Consider the following 16,165-nt stretch of genomic DNA (forward strand, 5'->3'; position numbering starts at 1 on the left):
ACTGCCCATGCCTCATCATAAGCCATCCAAGTACAAGAAGAAAAGTTTTCAGCAGGAGATGGAGTGGGATAACAGGGTAAAGGGGTATAAAAGTGACAAAGATCTGTATACATTTGTGGAAATGTCAAAAAATTAAGTGCCTTTCATAGGCTACTTCTGCCAAAAGTCATTTCTTAATGACTCCTCTTTTGACAGGCAGCTTTCACCTGACCATCAGCAGGTTCCCATGGCTACTGTGAGGCTTCTAATGCTCTTATGAAGTGTTTCCATCCTCCTGCAGCCCATATGGAAGCTTTGTGATGATTAAAGAATAGTATCCTCTGAGAAGACTTACACTACAACCAAGACATGGGGTTTTGATCAGGAGGTCTTGCACAGTTCCCAACCAGTGCACTCTTATAAGGCATATTTGAAAGTTGTACTCTAGCCAGCTTGATCTCCTGGCTTCATATCTTGTTTGGTCAACCCCATTCATCTTACTTGTCAATCTGTTTGATCAATTATTCATCTATAATTCCCACAGTGTGCCTGACACAATATTGAACCATACAGTTTTTCCTATCTGGTTCACTTTTGGATGTTGGTCAACTGTTAATGGCTAATTTTGAAAAGATGAGTCATGACTCATTCAGATAATACATGACTCTCAAAGATTTGATTCCACTTTTAGTTTGATAATAATATTTTACAGTTGGTTTGAATGAGAATTGGATTTACAAAGAATGACACTCCATCAGGGATACTCACTTTTGTTTCATGAGCAGAAACCATTTGCCTTGATTTGGACAGGAGATATTTATGTCACCAGCATCATCCACAGCTTATTTTCTCCTTGGAGATACAGATTGGTAAAAGAGAGCCAGAGTAGATGTATACTGATGGAATGGAATCAGAATCAGAGCAATGGTTCTCAACCTGGGGGGTCACAACCTCTTTGGGGGTTGAATGACCTTTCCACAGGGGTCTCCTAATACCATCAGACAAGCACAAATATTTACATCATGATCCATAACTGTAGCAAAGTTACAGTTATGAAGTAGTAATGAAAATACTTTCGTGGTTGGGGTTATCAAAACATGAGGAATTGTGCTAAAGGGTTGCAGCATTAGGGAGATTGAGAGTCACTCTTCTAAAGGGTTTGGTATATGTTACCCAGCACCCTGCAGTAGCCATCCCTGGTCTAGGCCTTAGCCTTTGACATTTCTAGCAGAGATGGCCACTGCAGATAGGATGAGAATGAAAACAGACGCAGTGTGGTGTGGAAGAAGGTGAGCCCTATTAGTAGGAAATCTTCTAGGTGACCAAGTCAAGGAGGATCTTAGTCAAAATTGTTTAAAATGCCACCCCTCTTCTAGATGGGCTACTTATTTCTTTCCAAGAAATCACCTATACTTAATTTACTCAGGAAATGAATATCAAAAAAAAAATTCCAAAACCTTTTTATTCAAAAGTATTCTGCATGTTAGGCGACCGTTAATAAGGGAGCACAACTTTCTCCACATTCATCTGAAGTTTTTGTTGGCCTTAATTTTCCTCACAACATTTCTATTATATGGAAATTCTTAGGGTGTCATAAGCAAAGACAGATGGAAAACTACGTTTTGGGGCAGAGCAAAAAGCAGGAAGTTGGCAAGCTCTGCGATGGAATTTGTGTGTTCAAGTACCCTTTCTCTGCAGTAAAATTTTGTGCAGCTCATCTGCATCCTTACTTGTTTTCACCCGAATTAGCATGGTGACCTCGATGGCGGCATTCTTCTTATCAAGCGGTGGATCGGGCACACAGACAATGAGGACGTTATTCTTCCCCATCCGGGTACATGGCGTATTGGCAGAGATTGGCACATTCAGGAGTATGCTGCCTACCTTGATATCCCGCACTAAGAGCCGCATCTTCTGATTGGCCGTGGCTTTTAAATGCAGTATGCCCACACCCTTTTCTTTAAATTCACTGTCTTTCTTGTACAATAGTTTACATCGTTTGGAGTAGAAAACATCCTCCTCCTTCTCTTCCACGAGGACCGCCTTGGGTGGCTCATCCCTTCTGCCTTTGTGTTCATCACTGCTGCCTTGTGCTGGACTGTCCAGGGCGTTTGCAGGCACTGGTTTCCTCTGGGTGGAACTTTTACCTGTTAAGCTGGAGCTTCTGGTAGATGATGAAGCTCCATTCATGAGACCAGAGCTTAAGGAAACCCAAACTTGGCTTTCAGTCGTGTTCTTGCCAAAATCACACGAGGCACTTGTTGCTCCTTGCGATGGGTCCGCTTTCTTCTCGGCTGCAAACTCTGTCTTTTCAGACGTGGCTGACTCTGGCTGCAGATCAGCCGCAACATCTCGGGGAGGAGGCTGTGTCCCAACCCAGCCCCTGTTGGGATCTCTTTCAAAAAGACAGCCGCAGCTGCTATGGAGCTGCTTCTCGATGGCAACCAAGTATTTCTCATACTGTTTAAACACAGGCGTCAGGTCACAGAAGGGGTTTGCGTTCACATGCTTCACTATCCAGTCCCGGACAGAGCAGTTCAGGCCAGTCAACTGCCTGTGGTAGACACTCCCAGCGTAGGCTTGACTGAAAGCCAGGCCGGAGAAGGCAGGATACTGACTGTGGCCGTTAGTCTGGGGATCTGAGATCTGTTCACGGTCCAAAGAAGTGGGGCCATTCGCAGTAACAGAACCTAGGACTGCCTTGGGCTCTGCTGCAGCCCTGGCTGTATTCTTTCTGGTTGTTAGTCCTTCCCGAGCCTCCTCTCCAGGGCCACTGCTAAATTCTCCTCCCCCTGAAGGCACAGCCAGACCTTTAATCCCTTTGGAAGCTCCTCCGTCATCGGGCTGGAGTCTGGTGTTTCTCCGCTTGGCTCTCTTTATGGTTCTATTCCTCAGGACATCCTGACTGGCCAGTGAGAATGTTCCCTCCTCTTCAGGGCTTTGATGCAAGTTCCTGCCTGTCACTTCCTTCTTGGCATTTTTTTTGGCCATATGTGTTGACTCTCCCTCAGGGTTCCCACAGATCTTTGTGGGTTCTGAGGGCTGTCTTTATCAGAAGCCGGGAGAGATTTGGTTGTCAGCAAATCTGGCGTCTCGAAAACATGTCCATGGCCCTCCCTTGTATCCCGCACTGAGCGAAGGGACTTCTGGGCCGGATACCTCTTGGGGAACGGCGACCACACAGCGCGCTCCAGGCTGGAATCTCGGGGCTATTTAAATTTTAACGGACCTTTTTCAGGACTTTGGTCTGCATGCCTGAGAAACTGGATATTCAAGAGGGAAACAAGTAAAATCTAGGATTTTTCTAATAGGAATGAGAACACCACATCTGCCATTTCGGCTGCTTCATCTTCTTGTATTTCTCCTCCTTAATTTTGCTGTCCATTTTTAAGGTACATGAATATAGTGATCTTCTGCTTTTACCAAGGCAATAGGTTCCAGGCCCTCAATGAATGCCTGCAACTGTAGATATCGCTGAACGAAGTTTGCATACATATATATGCGTGTATGCATATGTGTGTCTAGGTAAATATATGCCATGGCTTCATATGTATATATCCTTTAAAACAGTTTTTTAAATTATGTTTAAGATAACAACAGTGATAAAACATAATGCATCTTTACAAAGTTATTTGAAACTTATCTGGTGTTTATTTCTTGAATTTTCTGTTCAGTGTTTTTAGAGCACATTTAACTGCTTATAACTGAAAACTTAGAAGGTGAAACTGCATTTTAGAGAGGGACACTGACTCACTCTCCTTTCAAGGCAACTATGTCATCACATCTGCCTTTGCTATTTATTGTGTAACATTTTATTTCTTCATAATTTGTGTGCTGTAGAGTCACTCAAATGATCAGTGAAGCTTCCAGCAAAACATCTTATATAATAAAATTTAAAACATATCAAAATAGCCATCAGGGACACCTGAACTTTTCTGGATTCCAACTTATTTGGTAGTGAAATCAACTTGATTATACTAGGAATTAGTAAACTATGCCCTGTGGCCTGGCATGAGGTTACAAACAAAGTTTTATTGAAATGCATCTATGTTCATTGTATATAGTCCACAGCTGCCTTTACACAGCAACAAAGATAAATAGTTACAACAGACATTGAGTTCCCTGTGAAACCTCAGCTATTTATCATTCATCATTTTACAGGCAAAGTTTGCCACCCTGTGAGTTATGAAAGAGGTTAGAGTTAATGTTATCTGTTTTGTAGTCATGCATTCAGCCAATATTTAATGTAGCTACTAACGTTTAGACTATGTCCTAAAATTTGCAAGTGAACTGCTGGTTTCCTTAAGTATTAAGATTCTCAAGTTGTTAATTGGATACTAGTGTGTACCACTTTTGGTAATGCTAAAGGATGCCCTTAAATCTTAGTGTTGAGATTTTCTTCTCCATATCTTGGTTTGGGTTTTCCTGCAAGCAAGCCATCAGACAAAAACTTGGGTTCCAGAACTTCCACTGGGTGGAAAATAAAACAAACAATCTGACAAGCCACCTATCATCCTTTGTGACAAGGTTAAGACCTCTGTGGATAAAGTCTAGAAAATATGTAAAGTTCATCATCAGAGATGGCCCACCTAAGTGTGGTGAGTAGGGACATTTGTTTCCCAACTTTAGATGTCAGTTGAAAGCCACTCATGGGTTCAAGGGCAGAAGATGGGAAAGTCCAATTTCTGTTATTCTCCATGTAGTCAGAGCCTTGATAGCAGCAAATTTTCCTTCACCATATGTTGCTCCCTTCCCTTACCCAAAGGTACATGTCTTAAGACCCATTTCCAGACATGTGCATTAGTTCCACAGGAATCTGTTCACTTGGTTGTGAAATGCCATCATTGAATAATTTGTATTTCATGATACAGAGTTGGTACTGTCCTCATGAGGCTATGTTGAAACTTGACCTTGGTTATCAGACCATGGGTAGACCTTGAGGACAGTGGTATGGTCATCTTTCAAGGCCTTTTCTTGGGTCAAACTTCTGCTCAGCTCTTAAGCAACAAGAAGTAGCTGTTGTTCTCTATCATATCAGATATCCCCACTCTTCCCTCCCACTAGTTTCCAGTCTGATCTCTCACCAGCAGAAAATGAGAGTCTCTTTTCATGTTGTTCTTCAAAACTGCTGGCTTTCTTTCTTTCCCTGAGTTGGTATTCAGAGCACTTTATTCGGTCATTTCCTTCTTTCTTCTCATGGGTGACACTTAACAGCCCTCGGGAATTCCACAATCATTCCAATGACCATTGCCACTGTCTTTCTCAGGAGCCAGAGAGATAACACAAACCACTGTATCTTCCTCCAGCTATACCCCATTCCAGGTTACCCCAGGTAAGAGTCATGGCAATTCTGATAGCATAGTATACACATAGTCTAACCAATAAGAGCAATTCTGTTTGAGTTAGCCAGTTTCAAGTTTCTAAGGTTAATTATATCCCCACCCCCCTGCCATGTGTATGTGATGGGTGTGCTTTTTTGTGGAGCCCCAAAGTTGACATCTTGTATCTTACCTGGCTTATTCTCCACATTATATACTGAGGCATGATCTCTCCTTGAACTTCCTGGAGATCATCTATTCTGGCTTGTCTTGCTAGCCAGCTTGTTCTGGGGGGTCTCCTGTCTCTGCCTTCCAAGTGCTGATATTACAGACAGCTGCCATGCCTGCCCAGCTTTAAGTATGTCCTGGAGGTCTGATCTTTAATCCTCAGGCTTGCAAGGCAAGTATCCTACACACTGAACCATTTCCTCATCTCCTTCAAGGGTCAGTTTTAAAGATGCCTTTCCTGGAGCTGGTGAGATGGGCTCAGCAGGTAAAGGCATTTGCTGCCTCGCCTGATGAACCTGAGTTCAACACCATCAATACTAGGGATACAACATGGTAGAAAGAGAGAGAGAGAGATGCTTGTCTTTTGACTACCATATGTGCACACACATGTGAGTGTGTATGTGTGTGTGCCTGTGTGTGCAAATTTAATGTTTTTTTTAAAGATAACCTTTTCTAAGACCATTTTGGTTTACAACTGAAGTGCCTAGTTCATTCTTGTTTCCCCACGACTTTCTCACACAGTAAACACACACTGTTTTATATCCCCAACAAACAAAAACAAGACTAAAATAGAACCAAATGGAAAAAAAAAACTTCTCAATTTCAGATAAATTTGAGCTGCTTTTCTTTATATGATCTTGTTTTGAAATTTGATCGTTCACTTTCCTTAATCTCTCTAATTCCAACTGTCTTGATGCCATGTGTATATGCTAAGGTGAAATTTTTCTTGGTTTACCTAGAAAACACAGGAGGACATATTAGTTTGAAACAGTGGAGATAAAACAGCTAGTCAGGATGCCAGTACAATATCACAGTGAGCAGCTAGGGCTTAATCCCATGGGAAACTGAGAACTACAGCTAAATGCAAACTTCCTTAAATTCCCAACAGGGCATGAAGGTACTGGGGAACTGGCAAATCAATTCCCAAGATTCATTGGCTAAGAGTTCTTCCCAGCCACCATTAAATTCTAGTATTTTCAGTCATCTGACCTTGGACAGGGTGACTTGATTTGAGTTCCAGTATAAAAAGCAACATGTGGTCCAGGAAGCCCCAACTGCAATTTTGGAGGTGTCATTGCAGGTATGGGGTTATGGAAGCAATAAAGAGCATTTATCACCCATGAACTTTGTTTGTATTCAGATCTACTTATAGCCCATGTGAAGCTGATTTCATCACAACAAAGGAGGTTCTCATTGACTATAGTTTATAATAAGATACTTAGTGAAAAAGAGGTGTGAATCTGACAATTATAACTCAGCTGTATTGAAACCACTTTCTCTCCTCTCTTGTCTTAGAATCCTGTTACCCCTGGCCAATAGTTCTCTTCCTTGAGTGAGGGCAGAGCTGCTTTTTCTTGGCTCAGAGTCAATGTATCTTCTACACTCTGCAAAGGGAGCCCTGGATAGAAATATGCACTCTATGGATTGTTGTCTGAGAGCTCAAATGCTATCTATGGTCCACAGCTTCACTCTCTGCTTTATGGGCTAATTCCCATCACTTAAAGCAGAGCTCCCATAGCCACCAAAGCCAGCTTCCTGCATCAGCACTGGAAAAAGATGACACTGGGTATCTTTCTTACCCTCCTGTGACTGACAGCTTATTTCATTAAGTTAGTGAGAAAAATATCAAGTTCACAATGTCATTTAAACATAAATCTATGCTCATAAACTATGGGAGGATGGAAGAAATTTACTTTTATATTAGAAAAAATTCTTTAAGTATAGTTTCATAGCTTGATATTTTCAAGGTGTGATAGACAAAATATTGGGTCTATCCAAAGATGTTCCTTCTGCATCCCTAGGGCAGATCCTGTGAATACCATATTACCATATTTTACATGGCAAAGGGGACTTTGCTCATTTGAGAAAGAAAGGATCTTGATGTAAGTGCATAGAGAAAAGCAATTACAATAGCCTTATCATTGAAAGAGTTAGGAGTCATTCAGCATCAGAGCAGGAAATACAATAATGTGTTTGTGTTTTAAACCATTGAATATTGTAGTTTCTTGATGATTGTGGTGCTTTAGTTGAGAAATGTCTCCTATAGTCTCAGACATTTGAATGCTTGGTCCCCAGTTGATGACACTGTTTGAGGAAGCTTAGGGGTTAGGGCCTGTTGGAAGAAGCATGTCACTGGAGGGAGACCTTGGGATTTTAAAGGCTTACTCCACTTTGGAGTCCACTTTCTATTTGGTGCTTTTGGCTCAGGATGTGAGTCCTCAGCTTCCTGCTCCTGCTGCCATGTCTTTGCTTCACTTTCGTGGACTCTGACCTTCTGCAGCGATGAACCCAAATAAACTCTTTAAGTTGCCTTAGTCATGGTGTTTTCTCACAGCAGCAGAACAGTAACTAATACAGTGGTGTAGCCTCAATAAAAATATTCATTAGTATATAGATCATACATATTAGTGGTAACATTGATAATGGTTTCTCTGTGAATTATGATACAGGTGCAAAAATTTAGTTAGTGAAATCACACTTCACAGCTCTATTACATATACTCTGTGACCTTCAGAAAGTTACCTAATGCATTGAGCCTTGTTTCCTCATCTGTGAAATGGGAGTAATAACAAACGTATCTCAGGTTGTTATGAACATCAACCAAGATGATTTATAATCTATATAATGTATATCACAGAGTTTCTGGCATATAGTAAGAACTAAAATATAGGCTTACTGCAACATAATGACAACAACCTTTATCCCACTTCACAGTTCGCAAAGTATTGTCACATACACAGTCACTACTCTTACTCTGTACTTAAGCTTTCTACTGTTGAGGCAGAAAGGATAAATATCATCCTCAAAGTCAAAGAGTTAGTGGCAGAGGTGAGATTTGAATTCAGGTAGCCTGGCCTCAACTCCTTATCAAAAGAGGTAGAGAACACATCTCTAATAGTTTTGAACAAAGGACAGATGAGTTTTGGCAGTCAGAAGGGAGATTGCAGGAACAGTGCCACTAAAGAGCCCTGGCCTCTCTGACAGCACAAGGCACTCATTATAGTTGTGTCCCTATTTACAACTCCCTCACCCATGGATTCAACTGAGGACTGAACTTTTTTGGAAAAAAGTTGCATGTGTAGTGAACACATATAGACTTTTCTTGTTATTCTCTAACAATACAGTACATTATTTATGTACTATTTATATGACACTTAATGTTATATGCAATCAAGAGATGCCATATTAAAGTCCATATAGGAATGTGTTTGAAGGCTACATTAATAATATGTAGTTATATTATACATATGTGACTTGATCATTTAGCAGTGTTGGGATGATGGAATATTTTTGTGCATGGCATTAGACAAAAAATAGCCAAATTCAGACAAAAAGCCCCACGGATAATCTTTATCTAGTCTACAATTTAGCAAAGGGCCAAGCCGAACTAAATAAATTAAAGAGTGAATGAAATAAGTACTTTTGTGAAGTATACTACTTGGATTTACAGACTGTTAGGCATTCTGAATTCAAGTGCCATGAGAGAGTAATTGCTTAAACTTAGGTGTCTGAGCTGAAATTCCCTAGGTCCAAGTGAATCTGTCCCTATCATTAGGATTATATGGTGTGCTGTTTAGGTTTTGTTAACCTGATACAGGGTGGGGACATTTAGGTCATGGTATTTATCAAAGCAAGAGAGCAAATTAGGACATTAATGTTAGAACACTCACCTAGCCTCATTAAGACCTCCCTTTGGTCCTTAGAACCAAGACACATAGCACATACACACAGACACAGACACAGACACACACACACACACACAGACACAGACACAGACACACACACACACACACACACATAGACACACATACATTCACACATTCTTTGATTCTTTAAATGGGTACAATTATAGCCAATCTGCTGCTCACATCTCACTCAGGAAATATAAGAGACAATTGGCTCCTGATTCTTCTAGTAGTCAACCTGGAAAGGAAGAGATGTTTGTCTGTAATGTCTTAGTATTATCCTTAAACTCCCTCAGAAGTCTACCTATCAACAATGCATGCATATGTGTCTATGTTCATGAGTATGTATGTATGTATGTATGCATGTATATGTGTATGTGTGTATATGTGTATACACTTATACATCCTTACAAAGGATCCTTTTCTTCCTTTGGAGGTGTGGCCTCCCCAAGTGGTCAGTGCCTGCCTGTCTCCTGGCAGTGACAGTACTCTACTATTGCATAGCACATGTATAGCTGCTTCACCTACCACAACTGCATCACTATAGTTTTTATACCAACTGGTTCCAATGGAGAAATCCCACACACGCAGATCCTGGGTGTACAGTGACTAGTGGAACTTCATTTTGAGACTCCAGGGTAAATGATTTTATTTTAATAGTGTTTAAGGCCATGGCATTTGATCTGGAAGAAATAAAGCTAAACTGGTGTAATTTCAGGCAAAGAAACATATAGTGAATGGGGATATTCCAGATTAGCAATTGATATGCAGATGCTTTGCCAAGAATCTCTGCACTGAGATTTTATAGCAAGCTTATTTGCTCATGAATGGCGTCACTCTGGGGCCCCGTGAATGTGGAGACCCTGGTGTCCACTGTGATGTGGACTTAGTTTCCTGTTGAGCTGTGGCTCTTTCTTTTCTCATGGAGGTCAGGTACATATGCCTTAGGGGAAAGATAAAAGAGTGAAGAGGTGGGCGGGAGAGAGGCTGTATAATTTTATTGAGCAATATTTCTTTTTTAAATGGACTCATGGATAATTCAATTAGGTAGCTTTTGATTGCTCTTTTTAGTGGGTGGGCACTACATAATGAAAAGGTGAATTCTTGGAATCTCACCATCACAATCCATCATATTAGGGTGGATGGTTGGACTGTCTTAGTCACTGTGAAGAGACATGACAGCCAAAGCAACTCTTACAAAGGAAAACATTTAGTTGGGACTTTGCTTATAGTTTCAGAGGCTTAGACTATATCCTCATGGCAGGGAGCATGGTGGCAGACAGACATGGTGCTGGAGGAGTAGCTGAGAGCTACATCCTGATCCATAAGCAAAGAGACTGGATCTGTCATGGGGTTCTGAAACCCCCAAATCCACCCTCAGTGGTACACTTCCTCCAACAAGGCCACACCTCCTAATCCTTCTATTTCTTTCGACAGTTCCACTCCCTGGGGACTAAGAATTCAAATATATGAGCCTGCGGGCCATTCTTATTCAAACCACCACAGACTTTATCATGTAGTGGCCTTGCATAGGTTTCATCTCTGTACCAGCTACACGTTCCTTTTCAATGTCTCACTTTCTCTTTCCCCTGACTCCCAGCTGTATATGTCAAGTTTATTTCTCAGAGTTGTTTGGACAGAGCTACTCCCTGAAAGTGAACTTGGCTTAAGCAGAGTAGACAGGAGCCACCAACAGCACCATGAAACTTCCCAGTGGACAGTGCCACAGCAGTCCACACAGGGGTCTCTCTGTCCCATCCATGCTACACCATGTAAGAGCCCATACCAGAAAATGTTAATGACAGGCAGTGGGCTTTGAGAAGGATATTAAATGAGTGTCTCATCAAAATGTGGGTTCTGCATTTTGAGAGTGAAAATGACATGAGTATAATTTTTTTAAAGAAATGTGGTGATTGATTTCTTCTTATATGAATAATTCCACCTTTAATGTAGTTGGTATGCCTCAGGGAGAGTGGGAAGCAGAAGTCTTGAGAAAAGGAACTAGGTTGGCTGGGATGGAGTTGTGGTGGTATTGTGTTCCCCAAAATATTGTGTACCCTAATAAACTTACCTGGGGTCAGAGAACAGAAAAGCCATTAGGTGCTTAGGATAGGCAGTGGTAGCACATACCTTTAACCCTAGCATCCCAGAGGCAGAAATCCATGTGTTCAAGGATACAGCCAAGCATGGTGACTCATGCCTTTAATCTCAGAAAGCGAGCCTTTAATCCCAGGGAGTGGTGGTAGAAAGCAGAAAGGTATATAAGGTGTGAGGACCAGGAACTAGAAGCTTTTAGCTGGTTAAGCTTCAGGCTTTTGAGCAGCAGCAGTTCAGCTGAGAGACAATGGGATGAGGACACAGAAGCTTCCAGTCTGAGGAAACAAGATCAGCTGAGAAGTTGGCCAGGTGAGGTTAGCTGTGGCTTGTTCTGTCTCTCTGATCTTCCAGTGTTTACCCCAATACTTGGCTCTGGGTTTATTTTATTAATAAAGACTCTTTATTCATGCTACATGGAGTAGTAATCAGTGTTGGAACATGAGGTCCAAGTAGGAATCACATCTTGTGCTACAACGTTAGAAATGATCTGGGCATCAGGAAGGGCCCTGTTTATCACCTCACTGGAAGCTTGAAAAGATGGGATTTAAGCCTGAATAACAGATGTATTTTACACAGGATATAAGCACTCAGGATTATACATAGTGTCATGAGAGAGTAGATTCCTAAGTAGAACAGATATGTAAGTGAAGAACAGAGCTAGCTAATGATGAAGATATATTCAGAGGATCCAGGAGCGGCCTCTTATTTTTGAGAGTGAGATCATGTCTTCTTCAGGAAGGATCTTCACGATGGTGTAAGAAAGGTGAGCAATGAACCCAGTGTGGTTTTGCCTTTTTGCTTTTTCTAATTGCACTATTTATTGCTCATTAAAGACAGGGATGTTTCTTTATGGGCACATGAAGTAATGAATTTACAGTAAAAGAAAACCCAGAATTAATTTCCATGTGTGATTTTTTTGTTAGCAGGTTCCTTTTAAAATAAAGCTTATAAAAATATTAAAAATGTGAAAATGACACCTCAAAATGGATAGTGTCTTCTCTAAATTTGTGATGGAAGTTTGTGGGAGCTATTCTTTTTATCACTGTAGTAGAATATCAAAAAGAAGCACTTTAAGATAGGAAGGATTTGTTTTGACTCACAGTTTAAGGACATAGTTCCTCCTAACAGGGTAGGTTAGATGATATGGTGGCTACAGGCTGTGACAGTATATGCTGGAGGTGGCTTGATCACCTCTTGGTTTGCTTGCAAGGCAGAAGGAGCAAACCATTTGGAAGCAGGTCAGGCTATAACTGCTAGCACTCAGTTTTCTATGGCTGGGAGGGATTTAAGAGTAGGCAGAATCATTCATCATTCTGAAACAACAAAAGTTAAGCTTTAAAAGGTGAGGAATTTTCAATGTTGAATTTCAACATCCAGAAACAGGGTGGAAGAGAATTGACTGACAGGGTGCCGCTGTGAGGGTGGGTTTGCAGCAGTTGGAGCCACGGAAATGAAAACAGGAAACGAGTGGCATAGAAAGATGGCCAAGCTGGAGCACAGAACAGCAGCTGGGATGAACAACTGAATGAATGACTAAATGATGAGTGGATGAGAGAACAGGGTAAGTGGTGGGGATCTGGGAAGGGCTCTTTTAGCCCTATGTATTTATTCATTGTTTATCTGTTCATTTGTTTGCACTTGTGGTATACTTGGAGGATGGTGGAGGACGTTTGGGTGTCTTCAGCCACTTTCCAGCTTTTTAAAAAAAGATTTTTAAGAAGATTTATTTGGTTTGCAATCATATGTGTGTGTTTTGTCTACAAGTAAGTCTGTGCACCATGTATGCGCCTGGTGCCATTGGAGATGAGAGGAGGGCACTGATCTTATTCTGCAGCCCCCATCATTTTCAGAGGGGCTGACCCACAAGCTCCCAAGGTCCTTCTGTCTCTGCCCCCTCCCCTTAATGAGCAGTTACAGGCACGTGGGACCACACCCTGCTTTTAAGTGACTGCTGGGACTTTGAACTCATGTCCTCCTATTTGCATTACAAGTTCTCTTACTCACTGAGCCGTTTCCACGGCCTGTCTATCAGTTCTTACAGGAAAAGCATCCTCTGAAGTATTTTTTCAGCCTGGCGGGTGACAGAAGAACCACTCCTGTCTCCTACCTCTCAGAGGTATCTATCCTCTCACTGAGCAAATCAGCCCAGAATTTGCTATTATTTGAATGTAGGTTTTGTGTTTATTAAAATGAAGCAACTGTCATATTAAAGTAGAAAAGGAGTAGCTGCACATGCAAATTATTTCTAAAGTTCATCTGCTGCTAAATGAGATGCAATTCTCCTAAACTTAGAAATGCTTGATATAAATTATGACCTAATTAACATTTGCATGGTAATCCGGACTTCCTACAGCTTATTCTGCTAATTAACACATGACAAATGAGCACACATTAATATTTTATTGTAACATAACTTGCCCAAGAAAGCTTCTTAATGCCTCTGAAAACATTTCACACTTTGTGTATTTTTTTTTGTCATTTTCTGCCTGAGAAGTGTCTGATTATGGTTTTGTTGTTATATAATTTTAATAATAAAATTGCCTCTCGTGAATTTAATAAGATTGGACACATTTGCAGACTCTAGGAATCTCTATTTTCTTCATTTAAAGGCTTTTAATTCAATTTATGGCAACTATCTGTGTTTTTGAGAAAAAGAATTCATAATGTGTACATTTCAGTTAGTGTCACTTTCCCTGGTGGATCCTGAGATGGGTCCAGAGCTGTGGTTCACAAAGACATCAAAACCCATCCAAGAAAACAGCATCACACATAAGCCTAGATTTGTACTATGCAGGTGACATCCTGTATATTGTAAATGCAGTGAATTAGTGTTTGTCATCTCTTATCTAAATTACAGTTTGGGGACGTTCAGGATAGTCTTACTTTGGCCTGGAAGAGAATGGCTACCTACATAGATGCATTTTAACTGATTTTCTTGCCTTTGCATCACTTTCTGTTTTGATGGGCTTCCCTTGTGTGTTACAGGACTTTTTGTTTGTTTTCCTTGGGATTTCTCTAGTATAACGGCAGAATGCATTTTCATCTGATCATATAAATCTGATTTGTGGCCTTTAAACTGTGAGAGAAGACTTTCCTGGCTAGAATAAGAACCTTTACTGGAATGGATAATGAATTCTGTGTTTCAAAAGCATGTTTCTAGGGCATGTAGTAAGTCCCTGAGAAAGTATCTATGTCTTACTTTCTATGTTGACATATGCTTCTGACATTATTGAGCAAGATTTCTTGCCTAGTGCTTGATTTGTGTCGATGGCTTCCCAAATCTAATACAGTCAAAACTCCTTCCCTCACAGAACTTACAGGGGAGCCTACGAGCATGGTGGAGGGCACAACCTGGTAGTGGAGAACTATGTGAGTGCTTCATTTAATGCTAGGATTTATATGTGTGTGTGTACAAAGAAATATAGATGGGCATCTATGAGATATACATATGTGCCAATCATCTATCTACCCATCTCTTTGTATTAGCTCCAAATTGTATACAACCAAAGAGTTTGCCATCAGATGGAAAAACTAGACTGCAGTAAAACAAATCATGTATTGAGTTACTATTTTAAATTTGGAAATAACATTGGTTTTAATTGTAAATTGCTAAATGCAGTTTCTACCAATCAGGTACTTTCCTTCTCTCCATCCTTACATCCTCCTCTGTATCCCCTCCTTTCTTCCTTCCTCCTTTTTCCCTGCCTTCCTTCCTTTCCATTCTGTAAGCATTCACTAATTGACTGTTGTGTAGTAGCTCTGATGACAGAAATCTGAATGAGACTCGGTCCTTGCTGTGCAAGAATGACAGAAGGGCAGATGCATGAACAGTTAGGACAGCTAGAAGGAAAATGTTTCTATTGAAACAACTCTGAATGCTCAGATAGAACTGGGAAGACAGGTGTGGCTGTGCTGTGGGGGCTTTGTCACAGTTCCTGTGGCTTCCTCTGACATTACCATTCTTGTCATTCCTCACTGGTAGCAGTGTCGTCAATAACCAAAGACAAGAAGCCATGGCTGACCTTTTGGCTCTGGAGGACAGTGACTAGAGATAGGGAAATAATGAATACTCCCACCTTATTTCAATCATAACATTTCCCGTTGGCTATGAGATGATAGATAAACTAAATAACTTGTCTCAGGATGTGATGCCCATAAAATGAGAAATGCCACAAGAAGGATTTTGGAGAACATTGTATAACATGTCATTTTGCCCAGAAAAGATTAATCAGTTGCGACTGGCCTCCACAATTCTGCATTTTGATTGGTTGCGGTCTCCATCTGTGGCAAAGAGAAGTTTCCTTGATGAGGGGTGAGATTCCACTTATCTGTGGACATAAGGAAGGACAAATATTTAGAATATGGTTAGGGTTCATGCTCGCTTAGTAAAGAGGTGGTTATAAGCTTTCATCTAAGATCCATGACTTCATTAGCACTACAAAGTTGGCTAGGTTTGCAGTACCAAGCATGACTTTGCTCTTGTTGAGGAGGTCTTAAATGCAACTAGACTACTGTTGGTTAATGCTAAGGTATGTATGACACTACCTCACCCTTAGGGTTATTGTGCCATATTAGTCATTGTTGTGGTTCGTAGATGCCATAGTTGGGTGGGACTGTTGGTTGTTTCTCTTCTTTGGAAGGTTATATGGCTCTTTCTGGTACTGTGAGTGCTAGTCCTCAGGGAGGAAACTTTCATAGAAGACTAATGTATAGGTTTTCTTCTAGGGCTTTCCTTCTAGGGATTTATTTTGGACCCGTTCTAGAAATAACATTTCTATGCAGCTCAAAAAGATCCCTCTTGTTTATATGCACTGGATTTTTCTGTCGTCCTGGGGTTTGAGAATTCATAGTACAACC

At 40.9% G+C, this 16,165-nt stretch overlaps 1 protein-coding gene and 1 pseudogene across 4 annotated transcripts in view; one reads left to right on the forward strand and one right to left on the reverse strand.

The window, feature by feature from the left end:
* Positions 1 to 16,165, forward strand: part of Tafa1 (TAFA chemokine like family member 1) — a 520,237-nt gene that overhangs the window by 57,744 nt on the left and 446,328 nt on the right. The window lies entirely within an intron of this gene.
* Positions 1,424 to 7,183, reverse strand: LOC102923143 (nuclear pore complex protein Nup50 pseudogene; annotated as a pseudogene). Its single transcript, XR_013050045.1, has one exon. The product of XR_013050045.1 is annotated as a nuclear pore complex protein Nup50 pseudogene (transcript).

This window comes from Peromyscus maniculatus, chromosome 3 (genome assembly GCF_049852395.1).
Source record: "Peromyscus maniculatus bairdii isolate BWxNUB_F1_BW_parent chromosome 3, HU_Pman_BW_mat_3.1, whole genome shotgun sequence".
Taxonomy (NCBI): domain Eukaryota; kingdom Metazoa; phylum Chordata; class Mammalia; order Rodentia; family Cricetidae; genus Peromyscus; species Peromyscus maniculatus.